The 20,758-nt window shown below is 40.1% G+C and overlaps 1 protein-coding gene across 1 annotated transcript in view; it reads left to right on the forward strand.

Moving 5' to 3' along the window:
• The first annotated feature begins 570 nt into the window (after window positions 1–570).
• Window positions 571–20,758, forward strand: part of dnmbp.S (dynamin binding protein S homeolog) — an 89,094-nt gene continuing 68,906 nt past the window's right edge. Inside the window, exon 1 of the mRNA XM_018227513.2 lies at window positions 571–720. The gene's annotated coding sequence lies outside the window, so the exon portion shown is untranslated. The remainder of the gene's footprint in view (window positions 721–20,758) is intronic.

The following is a 20,758-nucleotide window of genomic DNA, read 5'->3' on the forward strand; positions in this document are numbered from 1 at the left end:
GACCAGGGGGTCCATAAAATGTTGTCATACGGGCCCCATGATTTCTGATTTTCACAAATCCAGGCCTGATCACCCATGGGCCCTTAGTAATAGCCTCAATTGTACCCATGATAATCTACCTCTCTCTGGGAAAATACAGGCACTCTAAATCAGTCCCAAGTCTAAACACAGGCAGGAAAGTAGGGTTATAATGTCTATAACTACAGAAAAAAACCCAAGAGCCTCTTGCACAATGAGCTTACAATCTAATCAACCAACTGCAGGAGACTCAGGGAGGACTAGGGTGTGGCAATGCTGTAATTATGTAAAAGCTAAATAAATGTCACTGACACTGAGCCAGGGCACTGGAGAGCAAATGAGATAATAAGTAAGAAGCACATCCATAAAGATCTGCATCATCTTCCATTAGTTGTGCTAGGCTGCCAGATTGAAGTTTATGCACTGTCTGTGGGCCCAGGGAGTGCTGGTATTTGTAGTTTACTGGGCAGAATGAACGGAGGCAGCGGGTCCATTGACATCACAGCCCGTGCTGTACAAGGCCAGGGAATGACCCGTGAGGAGGGGCGGGGAGTAAAGGCAGTCTCGGGAGGGGGCGGTCTCATGACTGGAGCAGGCGGGGTTGTGCCGGGCCAGACTGACTCGCAGGAGCTGTACAAGGAAGGAAAGTGACAGCCCGAGACTGGGGGACAAGTTGGCCGGAGCCCGGGGGACTGCGAACAGGTAGGGGCAGGAATGGGGGGCGCTGGGCAGCTTGTTAGGCCGGGAGGAGAGTGGGCTCTATGGTCTGTATGGGGGTGTGTTCTTTAGCCAGTATAACTCTCACTGCGTCCGAGTAGAGACACACAAGGTAGCTGAGTCCGCTGAATGGTGGGGGCTCTTTAAGTTTCGTCGTTGCAGTTTTCAGATGTTGCCGAAATACAACTTTTCTTGTCCCAAACAGCCAGTCCATAAAATAATTCTTTATTCGTGCTCAAAGTGATACAGGCAGATTCATTTTAGCTACAGCATTAACAACATGAATACAAACTTGGGACCTTCCAGATCCTGTTGGGCTACAGCTCCCAGCATCCCCTGACAACTACAGCTCCCAGCATCCCCTGACAACTACAGCTCCCAGCATCCCCTGACATCCCCTGACAACTACAGCTCCCAGCGTCCCCTGAAAACTACAGCTCCCAGCATCCCCTGACAACTACAGCTCCCAGCGTCCCCTGACAACTACAGCTCCCAGCGTCTCCTGACAACTACAGCTCCCAGCGTCTCCTGACAACTACAGCTCCCACTATCCCCTGACAACTACAGCTCCCAGCATCCCCTGACAACTACAGCTCCCAGCATCCCCTGACATCCCCTGACAACTACAGCTCCCAGCGTCCCCTGAAAACTACAGCTCCCAGCGTCCCCTGACAACTACAGCTCCCAGCGTCCCCTGACAACTACAGCTCCCAGCGTCCCCTGACAACTACAGCTCCCAGCGTCTCCTGACAACTACAGCTCCCAGCATCCCCTGACAACTACAGCTCCCACTATCCCCTGACAACCAAGCCTGGACTGGCAATCTTTGGGTTCTGAGGGGCTGCTATAAGATCCCATAAAAAGTCAGTATTTAGTGGGCTGTTTGGGCCTCTATGTGGGCTGCTTGGGCCTCTGTGTACCTGAAATGCCAGGGCCTATTTTAATTCTCAGTCCGGACCTGCTGACAACTACAGCTCCCAGCATCCCCTGACAACTACAGCTCCCAGCATCCCCTGACAACCACAGCACAGCTCCCTGCATCCCCTAACTACTACAGATTCTGTCATCCCTTGACAACTAAAGCTCCCTGCATACCCTGACAACTACAGCTCCCAGCATCCACTGACAGCCACAGCATAAAGGCCCTGCTGCAGTCAAACACTTTTATTAGTGTAAGCTGCATAAGGCCGGGGGTGTCAGACGTGCAGGTCTCTTTCCCTCATTGAACTACAGCTTCTGTGTCTTATATACTTAGTTATTTGTCTGCAGCAAATTAGACACCCGTGTGTAAAACCATTCAGAGCTCATTTGCTGCTGGTGGGCCACAAAGTGTTGCCAACAAGTTGTTATGGAACAAATTATTGAGAGACACCAGTGGAGTTTGTAGCTGCTGGAAATCCCTGAATAAATATGTTGATCATTGCTTTCCTGTGGCTGGAGGCAGTGCTCCAGGATGTGTTGCACTGGTGGGATGGTGGTTTTTAGCAAGGCCATATATACTAAATGACTCGATATGTAACAGCTAACACAGGTAAGGTTGCTTTATCTTGGAGCAGGCAGGGGTACATGGCCTATTATGTGTACTTGTAAGAGGCCCACCCAAAGAAAGATGCTAATTCCTAACACCTAATTCCTAATTTCAGCTATGGAATCCATTATACGGAAACCTATTATCTGACTTCAAATTATGGAAAGGCCGCCTCCCATAGACTGCATTTTATGCAAATAATCCAAATTTTTAGAAAATGATTTCCTTTTTCTCTTTAAAAATACAATAGTACCTTGTACTTGATCCCAACTAAGATATAATTAATCCTTATTGAAAGTAGACTGAGTTTGATGTTTACATGATTGTTTAGTAGACTACATGGGCAATTTAGGTCTGATCCGACGCCACTCGACGAAACGCTGGCATCAAGTCAGATGCACCGGAAATAAGGTAAGAAATAGAAATGTCGGATGAAGCATCCGACACGATTTGACTGTCGGATGCAGATGCTGCATACACACTGCGACTACATCTGATATTCCTACAACTAACCTTAACTTGACGCCAGCATTTTCGTCACATGGCGTCGGATCGGACATAAATCACCCATGTAGTTCTACCCTTAAGGTATGAAGATCCTAATTATAGAAAGATCTGTTATCCGGAAAGCCCTAGTTCCCGAGCATTCTGGATAACAGGTCCCATACATGTACAGATGATATGTGTTATAGTCTGTTATTCATTTAGTCTTAATTTTATGTGGTGGAAAAGCCTCGGCAAAGCCTGTGGCTGTGGGATAGCAGGTAAAGTAGGGAGAGATGGTGCCTATAGTAACAGTGGAATAATAGTCTCTGGGAAGGGAGTGTGACTGTGGGATAGCAGGTATAATAGGGAGAGATGGTGCCTATAGTAGCAGTGGGATAATAGTCTCTGGGAAGGGACTGTGGGATAGCAGGTATATTAGGGAGAGATGGTGCCTATAGTAGCAGTGGGATAATAGTCTCTGGGAAGGGACTGTGGGATAGCAGGGGTATAGTAGGGAGAGATGGTGCCTATAGTAGCAGTGGGATTATAGTCTCTGGGAAGGGACTGTGGCTGTTGGATAGCAGGTATAGTAAGGAGAGATGGTGCCTATAGTAGCAGGGACCTGTTATCCAGAATGCTCGGGACCTGGGGATTTCCGAATAATGTTTCTTTGCATAATTTGGATCTTCATACCTTAAATCTACTACAAATTCATGTAAACAATGATTAAACCCAATAACCTGGTTTTGCTTCCAATAAGGATTAATTATATTTTAGTATGGATCAATACAAGGTACTGTTTTATTATAACAGAGAAAAAGAAAATCATTTGTAAAAATTTGGATTATTTGATTATAATGGAGTCTGTGGGAGAGGCCTTTCTTTAATTCGGGGCTTTCTGGATAACGTGTTTCTAGATAACAGATCCCATACCTGCATAAGGGGTACAGAGTATGTCATTAGAGATGTTGTTATTATTGTCACAAGCCTAAAGGATCTGCTTCTCTCGCAGGGGATTAAGCGGTCACAGCATCAAGTTACAGAATGACCGGTTTAACGCTGATAGACTGAAATAGAGAGGCACGTGTCCCATACACTGAGTAGCATAATCAGCCCTATTCCAGAATGGCAGCCAATGCCAACACACACTGCTCTTTTGCGTATCACAGTGTTAAAGCTATACAATTGTACTCTCCTGTATTGTGGAAATTCAAAAGTACCTTGTTATTACAAGTATGGGACCTGTTATCCATAATGCTTGGGACCTGGGGTTTCCGGATAATGTATCTTTCCGTAATTTGGATCTTCATACCTTAAATCTACTAGAAAATCATGTAAACATTAAATAAACCCTATAAGATACCTCCCAACTGTCCCTTTTTCAGAGGGACAGTCCCTCTTTTGACAGCTCAACCTGAGGTCCCTCATTTGTACTGTAAAGTCCCTCTTTTCTCTGCACTGAACAGCCAGAAAAAAAAACAAAGTTTCTAACTTAATTGGCTTTTGGCAGAGAGACCAGTACAGCTAACAGGTGCAACTAAGATGCTTTATAACAATTTTGAGATAAGAAAATAAGTAATTTTAACAGTTTAGATAAGGAGAAACATTTTCACATTTTTATAACCTGCCAAACTTTGTAAAATGAACATGGTAATTAGGGGGGCGCGGCCACAAAATGGGTGTGGTCAAAAAAAATGCTGCACTACATGCAAAAGAATTTTTTGTCTCTCTTTTTATTTCTTAAAATGTTGGGAGGTATGCCTGAGCCCTCAGCATAGGGGGCGGATGAACCGAAATGTAAAAAGGAGCAGGCACTCAATGAACGCAGACTTCCAGCAGGCACCAATTCAAAGTGTAAAGATCTTTATTGTGTCCAAAATTTCTAACTTAATTGGCTTTTGGCAGAGAGGCCAGTACAGCTAACAGGTGCAACTAAGATACTTCGTAACAATTTTGAGATAAGAAAATAAGTAATTTTAACAGTTTAGATAAGGAGAAATATTTTCAAATTTTTATAACCTGCCAAACTTTGTAAAATGAACATGGTAATTACGGGGTGTGGCCACAAAAATGGGTGTGGTCAAAACAAATTTGCCCCACTACATGACAAGAAATTTTTTGTCCCTCTTTTTACTTCCAAAATGTTGGGAGGTATGCCCTATAGGCTAGTTTTTCCAATAAGTATTTATTATATCTTAGTTTGGATCAAGTACAAGGTACTGTTTTATTATTACAGAGAAAAATAGAATTCTCTTTAAAAATCTGGATTATTTGATTATAATGCAGTCTATGGGAAATGCCCTTTCCGTAATTTGGAGCTTTCTGGATAATGGGCTTCCGGATAATGAATAACATACCAGTAGTATTTCTATAGCATCAACAAATTATGCAGTTCTGTACAGTAAATAGGTGTCTACATTGAATGTACAGATTGTATGAAAAGTACAACCAATAACTAGCGATGGGCGAATTTGTCTCATGATGGGCGAACTTGTCGTGAAGCGCAAATTTTGACGCCGGCGACAATTCGTTAAAGTCAATGGGCATCCGTTACTCATTGCAAAATCAAATTTTTTACAGCTAATTCACGAATTTATTCGCAGGCGTAGAAACGCAGAAATTCGTAGCGAATTTGCGTCTGGCGAATAAATTCGCCCATCACTACCAATAACCGATACAAGAGTTACAGAGGGCCCTGCACAACAGAGCTTACAGTAGAAAAATATTTGTAACCAGTGGAAGAACTACTGGGGTGCGATCGCACCAGGACCCACACCCCCTTGGGGCCGCCAAATGCTTTCTTCACCGGGAATCTGGTGCCAAAATTTCAGATGTGGGGGAGGGGTGTTTGCCCGGCCTGCACCCGGCCCTGGGTGTTCTAGTTACATTACTGTTGATAACTAAAGCAGTTTTTAAGCAGGCTATGAAAGGCTTGTGTAATGCAAATATTGGGCCTTCTCAGCCCTGGTAGGTCAGTTTTGGAAAGCAGTGTTGAACTGGACCCCCTTTGGGCCACCTAAGAACCCGATCTCAGTGGCCCATTACTGTCACACCTATTAGATACCTATTTCTTTCTTATAGAACTGATGGGAATAATTCTACAAAGGGACCAACAAGGACCTGGTACCTTGGTAAACCATTACTAGCAGTGAGTGCCATTTTGGCACAGTCCATTACTTACTAAAGTAAAACAGGAACTTATGGTTTTAGTGAGAATATTAATAGTAGTAAGTAAATGCTTCATCAATTAGTATTTTCCTCGTAAAGGGCATGTCACCCCCCCCCCCCCCCACACACACACACACATATAAAAAGTACATCGTGGAGTTGGAACCAGCAGTGTAGAAAGGGAAAGAGAAGTACTGCTTTCACTTGAAATGATTTTATATATAACTTTAAACCCATGAACAGCTTTCATTTCTGTACATTGTCTCTTTCAACTCCAGGAGAGCTTCAGTATTGGGTCAACTAGTTGAACCTTGAAATAGACTTTTATTATATTTAATTTATTATTGGACAGTGGAGAGCCTTTCAGCTCCTTTTAGCCCTCACCTCTCAGGTCCTTCAATACGATGTAGACAGCGGTATTCTCTGCAGCACATCAAACATATAAATCTGGTTATGTAGCTGATTGGGTCCTATGTACCCCAGTAACCAGGCAGTGGTTTTAGTGGCAGACTGGAAGATGAATAAATGTGGGCCTGAATAAAAAGATGTTCTGTGTAGAGCTGACAATCAGCATTGTGCAGTAACATTATCTGGTAGCAATAAAGTAATTAAAGGGGCAACATAAACTTAAGATCATGGGAATTTTATACAATAAAGGTAATGGATAAGAACTGATGAACTATGTGTAATCAACACAGACTGCCTCACTATACTGCATTCCTCTGCCCACTTTGCCCTACAGTGTTTAGAACACTGCTATTGTGACATGGATTGTGTCATTACTCAACTTAGATTCCCTTCAGCCCTGCAGGTGGCTTCTCATAAATGCTGATCTATAATGCGGAATGATAATTCATTGAGATTGGAACAGACCTCAGGAACAGTTCACTACTTTAACGCAATAGTTATTACAAGTATGGGATCTATTATCCAGAATGCTCGGGACCTGGACTTTCTGGATAATGGATCTTTCTGTAATGTGGATCTTCAAACCTTAAGTCTACTAGAGCAGGGGTCCCCAACCTGTTTTGGACCGGGGACCGGTTCAAAAATGTTTTTTTTTTTTTTGCAAGGACTGGGGGGTGGGGATGGGGTCGACTGGGGGAAGGTTAGGTGGGGTCAGCAGCAAGTTTGGACGCGCCTCGTTTTTGTGCGCAGGGCTCGGCGGCCCAGCGCAGGAGTGGCCCAGCGGTTGGGGACCCCTGTACTAGAGAATCATGAAAACATTAAATAAACCCAATGGGCCAGTTCTGCTTTCAAAAAGGATTCATTATATTTTAGTTTGGATTATGTAGAACGTACTGTTTCCTTATTACAGAGAAAAAGGAAATCATTTTTAAAATTTCGGATTATTTGGATAAAATGGAGTCTATGGAGATATAATGTAATTCAGAATTTTCTGGATAATGGTTTCCAGCTAATGGACAGTAGACAGCAATATTCTGAGACAATTTACAATTACTATTTGTTTTGCTATTTTGTTTTTTTTTTCATTAATTCACTTTTTGTTCAGCAGCTCTTAAGTTTGACATTTTAGCAGCTATCTGGATGCAGTTATCCTGTTTTCACTAGCATCATGACATTTGTTTGAATGATAGACCGGAATATGAATAGGCAAAGGCTTGAATAGAAAGATATAAGTAATAACAAGTAACTATAATATTAAAATTGTATTCTCGTAGATAATAGTTTTTTGGCTGCTGGGGTCACTGACCCCCATATGAAAACTGGAAAGAGGCAGAAGAAGAAGGCAAATAATAAAAACTATGTACAAAAAGGAAAAACCAATTAAAAGGTTCCTAAGAATAGGGCCATAACATGTTGAAAGTTAACTTAGAGACCAACTAACCTAGCTTCTAATGCCATTCAAAGTTAAAATGTTAAAGGCTGTGCAGTGTCTCAGTGGGCAGCACTTTTGCCATGCAGTGCTGCCAAGAGCAGACTGTGCAGTAGATTGGCAAAACAAAAGATGGAGAGCTACCGTGGGCACCTTCAGAGGCATGAATCTTAATTTCTATAGAGCTTTGGGCTGGTAAAAACACCCAAAAAACATGGCCAAACATTTCTAGCTATATCCTTTTTTAGGCTTTAATTCCCCAGAGCCATAACTTTGTTTGCTCTGCAGATTTTACTTGCAACCAATATACTTTTGATCAAATAACAACAGGGATCTCTGTAATCTCCAGCAGCCCATGTAATTCATATAATTGTCATAAAATGCTCTGCCTACTGTTTCAGTTTTAAAGTATGTTACCAGAATAGTTCCCAGGTGTCTGGGGAGCCTTTTGGTATAATTTAATCATCCTAGTAGTTGTGTGTGGACCAGAAACCCACAAGACCTGTGGGTTTGGGTTGAAATTTGGGTGACCATTGCAGATTGTGGTTGGGTGCTGGTCAGACTTGGGAAGTACACACCTCTTCTGCTCCAGAAGAATTCCTGTATTGGTATAGGTTGTTGGAACTGGGGCAAACATTTTGCTGCGTTACTGCATGAGCCAATCCTGGACTAACATTTCTTGTACACAGAGGCCTAAACATTTTTCACAAGGAAAAATTAATATTACTGGTAGAATCAAGTAGTGATGTCTGAGGCTGTATTGGTTCCTGTGCCAGACAAAGGAAAGCCTTGTGCCATTGTTGTCAGCCTAGTTGCAGTGTTACAGGTATGGGATCCATTATCTGGAAACCCATTATCCAGAAAGCCCCGGATTTCTTAATGGCTGTCTCCATTTAACAAAATAATTCAAATTTTAAAAAATGATTTCCTTTTTCTCTATAATAATAATATAATAATAACAGTACCTTTTACTTGAGCCAAACTAAGATATAATTAATCTTTATTGAAAGCAGAACTAGCCTATTGGGTTTATTTCATGTTTACATCATTTTCTAGTACACATAAGGTATGAAGAGCCAAATTACAGAAAGATCTGTTATCCGGAAAGCCCAGGTCCCGAGCATTCTGGATAACATACCTGTAACAGTAACTAGCTGCTGAGCAACAGTATGGTGTCCATGGCTGGAGGTTCAGCAAATTCCTATGGCATATGCAGTGGCCTGCATTAGAGGTATCATTTCTGCTACTGCACAGATTACAGAACTTGTACTTGCATTTAGAACTAAACATAACCCTTTAGATCTGAAAAATGTGCGTGCTTTGCTTTGAAAGCGTAAATGAAATGCTTTTTTAAGCCATGGATGAGCTTTCTACATCTTGGCCAGTTTGTTTCACCTTTTTTTTTTTTTTTTTTTGCAAAATGCTCCAGTTCTCCCACATTTGACAGATATCTTCTCCCAGCTGCAGTTTTTTAGATTTTCCCCCTTCATTGGGATTTCGATCTGGACCCCCTTCAGAACAGTCTAGTGTTTGTAACAATTCTTGGGTGTGTTTTAAGTGTCATTGTCCTGCTAGAAGAGGCATAATCTGTGATTATGTGACAAGCTTTGTGACACTGAGTTCAATACTGTGCTCCAAATTGGCTTGGTAATCTCATTTCATGATGCCATGCTCAGACTCCAGGTGCGTACAGTCGTTCTGGAAGTAGCAGAGAAGCCCAAAAGCATCTGCAAACCTTCTGCATGTTTAATTTTTGGGATATTTTTTTAAATTTGAAGGCTTCTTTTTTCACCTTAAACAAAGAGATGACGTGCTTTTTTGAAATAGCTTTACTTCTGTGTCCTCAGGACATTCTTCAAGTAGGATTTTGGATTGTGCATGTGTGGTTTATGTTTCTCTTTCAGCAGTAAGGTGTTGTGATGGTGCAAGAGGAATCTGTTGAACCTTGTGTCTAAAGTCATGGACCAATGTTTTTTCACTTGGAAAATCCTTCTTTGCTACATTTGATCCTATTTAATATTGCTCTAATGTCCAGGGAAATTGGATACACTGCCATGGGCCTCAGACCTCCTGATATCATTGTAAAAGGGGGAAACAAGAACATTAAGGTCTCTGTAGAAGGATAACCAACTTTATAACCAATATAATCTAGAAATGTAATCAATAAAAAAGTTTTGTTGCCCTTTACACATATAATAATAAATACAAATCTAAATGTCATTCTTAAAAACAGAATTAACTGGCCAGCCATTAAATTAAATAATTTACCAATTCATTGATAACAGATAGAGACCTTAAAAACAAATAGTAGTGGCACAGTTCATTAAAGGAGAACCAAACCCATGCTAATAAAAACTCCTACCCTACATAGACCCCCCTCCCTGCTCCCCCCAGCATAGGTGGTAACTTTGGTAAATGCCCATAACTCTTTATTTACCCCTCGGTGCAGATGCAGGGCATCGGAGTTCACGGTCACATTTCTTCTTCTCTTCGGAAATCTTTGGGTCTTCTTCCAGTCGCTTTGTCAATTTCCGTGACTTTTGGCGCATGCGCAATTGTCGCGAAACAGAAGATTGCTCCAACTGAGCATGGGCCGACACACCTCTCTCTTCCCGAAGATTACAGGGGGGTCTATGTAGGGTACGGGTTTTTATTAGCAAGGGTTAGGTTCTCCTTTAAGGTAATTAATAAATCACAGATCCGGAGGTGATTTATGAGTAATATCTAGCAGTTCCATTGTGGAACGCACGCACTGGTTACATCAAGCGTCCTCTTCTGCAAAGTTCAGATGCGCTGAGGGAGCAACCAGAGAGGGGCGAAGAGCTGAATCTTGAAAAATGTATGGCTCTATATTCCTAAAAAGCTTGAAAACCCAGTATAAAACCCATAAAAACCTCTAAGGCAGAACCAATTAAAAGTTGTCACGGTGCCATAGAAGTCAGTGGGAGGTGCGCTGATCCTATTGGACCATTTTTAGTCCAATCAGAATGTTAGAGGTTTTTGGATTTTTGGGTACAAATTGTCAGAAAACGGTTTTAGAGGTATTTGTAATTTTTTATAATCTGAACTTTTAATAAATTCAATGACAAACATGTTTTTAGAGATGTACGTTTAGTTGTGGTATCAAAAACCTCTAAACCAGTAAAATCCGACCTTTAATAAATAAGGCTCTGAGACACGGCGCGAGTGCAAAGCTGACGAATGGTGAGATTATTCCATTGTACAAAAAGCGCCTGTTAAAGGGCTGAGGAATGCCCTGGAGAGTTGCTATTTCTTTACCTAAAGCTGGCCATAGACGCAACAATCCGATCGTACGAATCGTGGATTCGTACGATTTTCGGACCGTGTGTGGAGAGTCCCGTCATTTTTCGTCCGGCAGAGATCGGTCGTTTGGTCGAATGTTAAGACTTTGATCTGAATGGTTAGTGGCGGGTCGGGAGATGGGAAAGTCCAATCGTACGTTGATTCGTATGATCTGATCTTTGCGTCTATGGCCAGCTTAACTCGTGTCCAGACACAATCTGCTTAAGGATGACAGTATTTGCCTAAAGGCTAAAGGCACCGTTCTCTTCAGGCCATATTGACAGTTTAGAGGCTAAAAGTCACTGGGGCTCATTTATCAACACAGGGCAAATATGCCCATGGGCAGTAACCCATGGCAACCAATCAGATTGCTGCATTCATTGTTCTACTTGCAGTTAGTTTCAAAAAGCTACTCACTGATTGGTTGCTATAGGTAACTGTCCATGGGCAAATTTTCCCAGTGTTGATAAATGAGCCCCAGCAAGTGTTCATTTTGTGCATCAGTATTACATTGGTATTTTAAAGACTGTGGTGCCTACTAACTGTGTGAGGGACATCAGGTTCGCTCTCCTATATTTCAACTACATAAATTGATATTTAAAGCATTTTGGTGATATACTGTACCAACTGAAGGAATTGTATGAATTATCAGGATCAATGATTTCATTAATTACCTTAACGAACTGCATCATTTTCTAGAATAAGATAGTGTTTTGTAATTTACTCCAGCTTTTTGGTGTTGATCCACTTTATATAAAATAAATAAATATGTGAACCATGGCATTGCTATTTTCAACAATATTCTGGCAGAAGTGTTGCATTATTGCAAAAAAAGTGCAAAAGGTGCCAATATTTTCTGTCCACGACTAGATGTGGACACTTTACAATGGAAGGTTCTAAGTGAATCAGTGTGTCACTGTTGCACATTAATTCTATATCAAAGCGCTGCCAGATTTCGTCAGAGACAGATGGCCTTGAGAGGAAAGCCACGTGTGTGTTAAATGTAGCATTCCCATGCTAATTGATTATGAAGCCCAAGGGCTCACTTGCAATTATAGACTCTAAACAGCAGAAGTGCTGGTGCAATTTAGCACCTACCTTTGTAAATCAGAACCATACTAAGACTGACCTACTTTTCCTTTGCTTTTATTAGAAGACATAGGTTAGTGGTTTAAGATATTAATGGGGTGGTTCATTTTAAGTTAAAATTTAAAGGGGAATGTAATTAAATGACGCAACATTATTTAAAATGGCGTCTTTGCGAATGTTTAGCACTGCTCACTATGTACAACCATTTGCTTGTGAATATTACATTGTGCATTAGCACTAAGCAAAGGTTTAACGTTAACACCTGCTTTGGAGTTTTGTTAAATATTTTGTTGTTAAATATTTTGCGTTTGTGAAGATTAATTGCATGCGCTGCGAATGTTTACAAAAACCATTTGTTTGCAAACTTTGCGATTAAGTCGTTAAGGACTTTAATTACGGTAGTCAAAAAGGACACAAACATGGTCGTTAACGTTTGCAGGCGTCTTTGCACAGGTTTTTTGCGCTAGCAAAACATATTACATTCCCCCTTAGTATGTTATGGAATGGCTAATTATAAGCATCTTTTCAATTGTTCTTCATTTTTTTTTTTTTTATAGTTTTTGAATTATTTCCCTTTTCCTCTGATTCTTTCCAGCTTTCAAATAGGTGTCACTGACTCCATCTAAATGTAAGGCTACACATTCATTGTTATTGTTATTCCAATCTCTTATTCAAATCAGTGCATGATCTCTCTGGTAATTTGCACCATAGCAACCAGATTGGTGAAATTGCAAACTGGAGAGCTGCTGAACAAAAAAGCTTAAAAACTCAAAAACCACAAATAATATAAAGTGAAAAACAATTGCAAATAGTGTCAGAATGTCACTTCCTACACCAAACTAAAAGTTAACTCAAAGGTGTTAACACAAATATAAATTGCTTTCCACGATATGGGATCCGTTATCCGGAAACCCCTTATCCAGAAAGGGACTCCATTTTATTTTGTACCTTGTAATTGGTCCCAACTAAGATATAATTAATCCTTATTGGAAGCCAAACCACCCTGCTGGGTTTATTAAGGGGCAGATTTATCAAGGGTCGAATTTCGAAGTTAAAAAACTTCGAAATTCGACCATCGAATAGGCCAAATTCGATTGTCAAACTTTTCTTTTTGAATTGTTTTGGCCGTTTTCAGGTCGAATTTAAATTGTTCGATCGATCATAGAAATCATTTGAATCGATCGATTCGAACAAATTAATTGACCGATCGAACGATTTTCAAAAAAAATACTTCAACTTAGCCAAATTTTGGCTATAGGTTCAAGGAGGTCCCCATAGGCTAACATTGCAATTCGGCAGGTTTAAGGTGGTGAAGTGTCGAAGTCGAACTTTTTTAAAGAGACAGTACTTCGATTTTCGAATGGTCGAATATTCAAAGTATTTTCAATTCGAATCGAAGTCGAATTTGGCCTATTCGATGGTCGAAGTACCCAAAAATTACTTCGAAATTCAAAGTTTTTGAATTCGAAAATTCACTTCGACCCTAAGTAAACGTGCCCCTTAATGTTTAAATGATTTTTCTAGCTCACTTAAGGTATGCATTGCACAATTAGCTTTGCAAAACTTTTTAAAATGGAAAGTTTACCTATAACTACATGATGAACCTATTCTTAGCAACTTTTCAATTATCCTGTTTTATGGTTTTTAAATTATTATCCAGTCTTCAGTGTTTTTGTTCTGAAATGGAAAATACTATCTGGTTGAATATGGAGGAGTTATTATTATTAACTGGCTCTTTCTACAAAGAAAAATAAACTTTTTTTATATCTATATATTTGCCAAGTGCTATTTTTAAACAAGACAAAGTGTTTTGTTAAGAGGGAGTGCTCTCTCCCACCACCTATGTATTATATACTGAGATTCCAATCGCTCAGAAGCTTTAGCTCTATCTCCCTGTACAGGGTGGTTTTGGAACAGTAAATGACACACAGTTCAAGGCAATACTTTATGTAATATTGAGTACCGGTACTTTATTTATTACACAGAGAAGGATTGATTCTTTCCTTGTACAGTAAATGTTATTTTAAAAGGCAATTGAGAGTTATAAATCTAGGAATGCTTCCAATGTTTTTCACAATTGTACATTCCATTGTTCCATTTAATTGCTCTGTTTAATTGCAAAGTGATATGTGGTAGGAAATTGCAGTTGGAAAAAATATGGTACAGACCCAACTGCGCTCGAAGGCTTACATTTTTGTCCAACTCATTCAAACGGCCTTATAACTTGAAGGTTCAGTACCTTGACTTTAGTACCTTGACTTCAGTACCTTGTTTTCTGCAAACAGGAGCACTGGCCTAGGGGTATTGCCCAGTAATTAAACCTTTCCTTATTTTGAAATGAGAACTAAGTAGGCTAGAAATGCTGTACATTGTGTTTTGGGCTTTTGAACCAGCCCAAGGCAACCAAAGCCCTTTAGCAGTAAAGATCTGTGGGGCAAATTTACTGAAGGGCAGGTGCTGGCATAAATTTGCTAGCGAAGTGGACCTACTCTAGTGCTACTTCGCACCCTTACGCCAGGTGAAGTTGTGCTATGGCGAAGGGAAGTAACTACGCTAATTCACTAACTTGTGGATTTTACTGAACGTTACCTCTTGCGCCAGACTTGCCTTCACCACCTCAGACCAGGAGAAGTGCAATAGAGTAGATAGGGCTTGCTTCAAAAAAGTTTACATTTTTTTTCTAAGTCCCAAAAAATGCTGGCGTCTTTTACTTTTTTAGGGTGATAGGCTGAAAAAGATCGTAATTTTTTTTTGGGTGTACCCTCCTTCCCCCCTACATTTCCTAACATATGGCACCTAAACTATACAGTGGGCACATGTATAGAGCAAAATAACAACTCTATTTTATTTTAGGAAGCTTTCCCAGCCTTGTGTAGTGTAATGCATTTGCTGCTACATATTAGTCCATTGCACTTTAACTTGGCGCCCTATTCAAATTAGGCATCGCTAGCGTAACTTTGCTAGCTCAACCTTGCTACCTTTCGCCTCCCTGAGCGCAACTTCGGATTTCGTGAATTACCAGCGCCCTGGTAAAACATCGCCTGGTGAAGTGCGGCGAAGCCAACGCTGGCGCAACTTCGAAGGTAAGTGAGTTTGCCCCAGTAGCTCCCCAACTTCTTTTCTGCTGATTCACTGCACATGCTCTGTGCTGCTGTCAGCTTAGGGACTCAATCACAATTTTCCTTCTGCGCTGAAAAATACATAGATTTTGCAATAGGCCTGAGATTTTGCCATAGGTTGAGGTTTTCTCAACCCGCACATCACTAGTGTTTAGCATTGCTGCTTAGTAGTGGTGGAGTCCTAGGGGTATATTTATTAAGCTGTGTAAAACGAAATTTGCAAAACAATGGTGGAAAAAGCTGTGTAAAACAAATGGCAAGTTTATCAATGTGTGTAATTTTAGACCATGCGAATGCCAGATTTGATGCCGTTATTTTACACTGCTTCAAGTGGAAGTCACTCCAAGAAAAACGTGTAAGAAATTGACCCTGTTTTTTTTACACAGCGAAGCCCGTCCTTGCGTGATGTATTATACTGCTGTTTTTTTTACACAGCACAGTAAATATGTCCCCTAGCTTTGATTCCGGCCAAGACACTTCGATTGTAACTGATGTAAATAATGTATAATCGTGCTAACGTGTATAGGCAGCTCTCATACAGAGATTGTTCTTTGCTCACATAAATCCTTTAGAGATTACAAACATAATAGGAGCAAAGTAACTTGCCTTGTGTATTTAGGAATGTGCATAACTCACTTAGCTCTGCACTGCTAAACCCAATCCCCTGAAGCAAGAAATCTGTAAAGCAGCAAGGTTATGGAAGATGTACATACTGGGACAGAACAGTGACTGAACATGCCTGGAAATGCATTTCTGGATAGCTGACAACTCCCATGCACAAGAGAGATCTGTTCTTGCTCTATTCCAGGCTGGGCTGCTAACGCCCAAAGTAATTTCCTATTCCCAGATGTCTCCTGCAAATGTAAATGCAGACCTTCCAGGGTGGTCTTTTAGCAGTGTCACTTAAAGGGATGCGATCACCTTTTATCCATGAAAGAGAAAGCTGATTTTTTTTTATTTCACTCCTCCCTCATGGGCTGTTTGTTTTTGCAAGGATTTTGTAAACCTGAGACTTGTTAACTGGAGTGAACTACAACTCCCAGGATCCTTCATTTTTCACGTGTGGGTTAAAGGGACATGATCACTTTTTCTGTCAAGAGGAAACACAGATCTGTGGGTTTGATTTCCGTGCCCTTCTTTGCTGTGATGTAGAACTATGTGTATTTAAAACTTTGCTACATGTTCATAAATCTGTGTGTGTGTTTTATTTAGCTCTGGGTACATCTATGGGATCTGTTATGTGCAATAATTAGGACTTTTCCTCAGAAAAAAAACAACTTTTAAGCATAATAAACCAAATAGCATTGTTTTACCGTCAATATCAATTCATACAGCTTAGTTAGAGTCAAGTACATAATACTGCTTTATTATTATAGAAGAAAAGGAAATCATTTTAAAAATGTTGAATTACGTGCCTCATATGAACTTTATGGAAGATATCCTTCCTGTAATTTGGAGCTTTCTGGATATAGGGATTCCATACCTTTTAGGTGATGTGTTGCACCATCCTAAGTCATTAAACGGCCTAGAGTTTTGGGATTTGTAGTTCTGCAATAGATGCAGTGGCACACAGACAAAGTACTTCTAATAGGGATGCACCAAATCCACTATTTTTGATTCAGCCGAACCCCTGAATCCTTTGTGAAAGATTCGGCCGAATACCGAACCGAATCTGAACCCTAATTTGCATATGCAAAATAGGGATGGGAAGGGGAAAACATTTGTACTTCCTTGTTTTGTGACAAAAAGTCAAGTGATTTCCCTCCCCACCCCTAATTTGCATATGCAAATTAGGTTCAGATTCGATTCGGCCGAATCCTGCTGAAAAATGCCAAATCCCGAACCAAATCCTGGATTCGGTGCATCCCTAATTCCTAAACTATGTGTGTTGGCAAAGGTTAATAATTCATATAGTTTTGCAGGAGGGTTTTTTTGCTGGGGGTTTTGGGTGCATTTTCTAATTATGTTTTGGTTCTTTAAATGGGCAGGGCTTAAACCACGGCAGCCAATCAGCCAATATTCACAAACCAAATGCCAACATCTTCAGGGACATAAAAAAAAATGTTACAAAATGCCTGTGTCTAAAACTGCAAATCTGCATGTGCTCACCATGTCTTCCATTTGAGTAGCAGCATTATTCATTCTCAGTACCAAATGTCCTGGCATTTGAAATATGGAAAGAGGGAAAGATCTTTTTGGTGGCCACACACCCTAATTACGATGTTGATTTTACAAAATTTGGCAGGTTTCTGGAAATTTTAGGGCAGTGTGTTATATGTTATAACCGTTTTGCTAGCACTGCTGTCTAATGGCCAAAAAATAAAATAAATATAATAAAATATATCAGGCCTCAGTAGGCCATGAATCTTATTTGAATATATACAAATGCAGAATACTTGGATTGGACCATAATAATGACAACAATCTCTTGCCTAGAAATTTAAGTTTCATTGCTCGCAATAGAAATGGAAGCTACTACAACAAACAAATTTATATAACGTGTCCACGTCTTTTACCTGTTTTGTTTGTTTTCCCATTGACTTGACAAACAACTGTTTATTTTTTTCTGTTTTTATCAAGAATGCAGATGGTTATAACATCAAACATTAGCTCTTTGTGGTCTGCTAATAATGTAATTGGTGAACATTCAATCCTGAAAAAAGCTTTCTCTAAGATTTCAGGCCAGGAAAGAGCTGATGAATGTTCATGGGGCAATTTATCTAGGGGTCTGGTGGTTGTTGCTGGGTAGTGGGATATAATAGTAGGCATATAATTCTACTGAGTAGAGAATGGGTATGTGCTAAGGGTTACCTTAATAAGAAACAGGAATAGAGTGAAATGTTGCTCTGTAGAAAAAAGTTCTCATAGTTAGGTAGTAACCGTAATAGGAGAGTGAAAAATTGGATATACAATCCAATATACTTTGGAGGGAATCGTGTTCTGAGGGGATACAAGGACAGAATTAAATGTTCTTTGACTGGAAGCAAGCATATAATATAGGATTAAAGGCAATCTGATGGTAGAGAGTGTGTGAAATATACTTTAGGGGTGAGGAGAGAACAAAGTATAATCAGGCATAAGAATAAATACCTGTATATCCCAAGGGGGGATGCAGGGATAGAATGAAATATTTTCTGATGAGAGGGTCAGACTGATATAAAAACTGAAGGGAAGTCTGGGATAGAATGAAATTTACTTTGTGAAGAGTCAGGAATAAAATGAAAGGTTACTGATAGCAGAGTGAAATAAGCACATAGGAGAGGCAGGGATAAAATAAAAGGTTATACTTATAAATAATCTATAATAATATATGCAAACTGCAATCTTTGAAGCTGATCTTGGGTATATAAGAAACTATTGCTTTTAAACCCCAGGTATGGGTTTGTATGACAGAGTAAAAGCATAATCACAAATGCCTCATTAGATGGAAGCAATGAAATATCCATGTTTCTTATTTACTGCTAACACCATAATTATAGGCAGCTTTTTTTGTTATTTTGTGACAGAGTTGGTGTTTCTCTCAGCTGACAAGAACGGCGTCAGACAAGGAAAACAAATAATTATTACACCCATAGAATTATGATGCTGACCAATCCACCTAAGCTTGCAGGCTTTTGGCAGCAGAGTAGCTACTAAAAAGGGCTGCTCTACCTGAGCCTTTAAAAGGGTATATTATGTATATTATGGAACGGCTACTTCTAAGCAGCTTGTCAACTGGTCTTGATTTTTTTTTTTAATATAGTTTTTTAATTTATTTCCTTCTTCTTCTGACTCCAATTTTCAAATGGGGGTCACTGACCCCATCTAACAACAAATGTTCTGTATTACAAGCGTATTGTTATTGCTACTTTTTATTGCTCATATTTCTATTCTGGCCTCTCCAATTTATGTTCCAATCTCTTATTCAAATCAATGCATGGTAGCTAGGATAATTTGGACCCTGCTGAAATTGCAAACTGTAGAGTTGCTAAATAAAAAGCTAAATAACGCAAAAGTCACAAGAAATAAATCACTCATTACAACATTTCATATTATAAAGGCAAACAAACCCTTTAAAGGAAAGCCATGGGGGCAGCCATTCACAGCTGGGAAAGGAGAAAAGTCACAGGATATACAACAGATAACATATAAGATCTGTAGTATACAATGGGATTCTTTAGAACTTATTCGTTATCTACTGTGTATCCTGTGCTTGAGTGGCTGCCCCCATGTCTACACATCAGTTTGTTTACTATAGTTGTGTTTCTAAAGCAAACACAACAGTTGTACCAGTGCAGGGCAACACTACATTATATTTTCTTTTCTTTAAAACACTTGCATTGTTTTGGTGTTATTGTTCCTTTAACATTCTCTGCCTCGTGCAGAGCAACACATTCCAGCAACTAACTTTGCCAGTCTTGCTGGTGTATGTTTGTGTATGTGTGTAGGGGGCAAACTGTGAGAGGTGTGGTTTATCCCCAATCTTCCTTACAAGATCTGTAAATGGAGTTGCCGACTCAGCTGTTTTATTTTGCACAGTCATGATTGAGTTGCTTTTACACTTGGTAGGTTACTGGATTTTGCTAGCAATTTATTGGAGTGTGTAAGTGCTTACACATAAAGACCATTTTATTAGAATGTGATAAAATGTATGCAGAAGTACAGTTTATTGGTGTGTGATAGTACTTACACAAAAGAGGACATTACTGGGGTGTGCTGGCACTAAGGGTAGGACTCCACGAGCAAAAACTCAGTCGTCACGTCGGATGCGACAGAAATAAGGCAAGTAATAGCATTGTCGGATGGTGTTGCAGCGTTGATCCGACGCAACACGACTGTCTGATGCAGACGCTGAACGCTGCGTCTGCATACAACAGTCGTGTTGTATCGGATCAAGACTGCGACTTCATCCGACAATGCTATTACTTGCCTTATTTCTGTCGCATCAAATGTGACGACTGCGTTTTTGCTCAGCGCCTCAGATCGCGAGTAAATTGCCCGTGGAGTCCTACCCTAACACAGAAGATCTTTATAAAACAAACCTGCCTATCAGTGGCAGGTATTCATTTCATCCATCTGTCATTTCTCGCGTGTCAGGCTGCCAGCTGCTGGAGTAGCGTTGTCATTCTGTTTTAGCCATAAATATTTTACTTAGTTGAACATGAGGAGAGCATCCATGCTTGTGGTGTACTGTAACACTTTTCTTTGCCACATGTTCCCTGTGGCATTTGTGTTGTTATAGGGCTATCTTCTGCTAGATGTGATAGATTCAGTTGTAAGGTAAAATGAAACTTGCACTTAATTGTTTTCTAATACAGCTTTTACTTCAATTGTTCTACAGTGTTGATTCGTCTTTGTTACTATCATGGCGCTACCTAACTCATAAGCATTTTAAATGGAGCCTTAATCGATACAAGACTTTGCATATCTGAAATGTACCATGTACAGTATATTCATCTTGTTGTAGCCATACAGTGCATTGTAAATGGCAGAGGGGAAAAAGCAGTCTCTTTG

Source organism: Xenopus laevis, chromosome 7S (assembly GCF_017654675.1).
Source record: "Xenopus laevis strain J_2021 chromosome 7S, Xenopus_laevis_v10.1, whole genome shotgun sequence".
Taxonomy (NCBI): domain Eukaryota; kingdom Metazoa; phylum Chordata; class Amphibia; order Anura; family Pipidae; genus Xenopus; species Xenopus laevis.